Below are 830 nucleotides of genomic sequence, written 5' to 3' on the forward strand. Positions count from 1 at the left end.
AATATTTTTTGATGATTGGAGGGCCCCATATCTAACTCTGTGCCGTCGCTGCAAACCCTAAACCCTAAACCCTAATCCATAAACCCTAAACCCTAATCCATAAACCCTAAACCCTAAACCCTAATCCATAAACCCTAAGTCCCAAACCCTAAACCCTAAACCCTAAACCCTAATCCATAAACCCTAAACCCTAAACCCTAAACCCTAAACCTACGTTAATTGCAGGAGACGATGGGCGCGGAGGGCGACCTGCAGGCACCGATAAACCCTAAACCCTAAACCCTAAACCCTAAACCCTAAACCCTAAACCTTTGGGTCTGAGCAGCTTGCTGTTCCCCCCCTCTGCTGTCGAGCTGCGTACGTAAACCCTAAACCCTAAACCCTAAACCCTAAACCCTAGGCCTACTGAGTTTTTTCTTTGTGGGGTTAGGGGTGGAGGGCCTCTCTGCGCGTTTTGTTGTTTTTTCTTTTTTTTGTTTTTTTTGTTTTTCTTCTTTTTCTTTTTTTTCTGTTTTAGGGCTCAAACCCTAAACCACAAAAGCAGAGAAAAAAACCTAAACCCTAAACCCTAAACCCTAAACCCTAATAAATGCTGCCACTTGTGGGCCAGCGGTCTCCCAAAGCCCCCGCATACACGTGAAGGAGAATTCGAGGGTTTAGGGTTTAGGGTTTAGGGTTTAGGGTTTAGGGTTTTGTTAGGGGCAGCAATGCACAGCAGCGGAGAAAACAAACAAAAACAAAAAGGAGAGAGAAGAAACAAAAAAAAAGAAACAAAAATAACACAGGAGAGAAAGCAAATACACCCCAAACCCTAAACCCTAAACCCTAAA

Source organism: Eimeria mitis, genomic scaffold, assembly GCF_000499745.2.
Source record: "Eimeria mitis Houghton genomic scaffold, Emh_scaff214, whole genome shotgun sequence".
Classification (NCBI taxonomy): Eukaryota; Apicomplexa; class Conoidasida; order Eucoccidiorida; family Eimeriidae; genus Eimeria; species Eimeria mitis.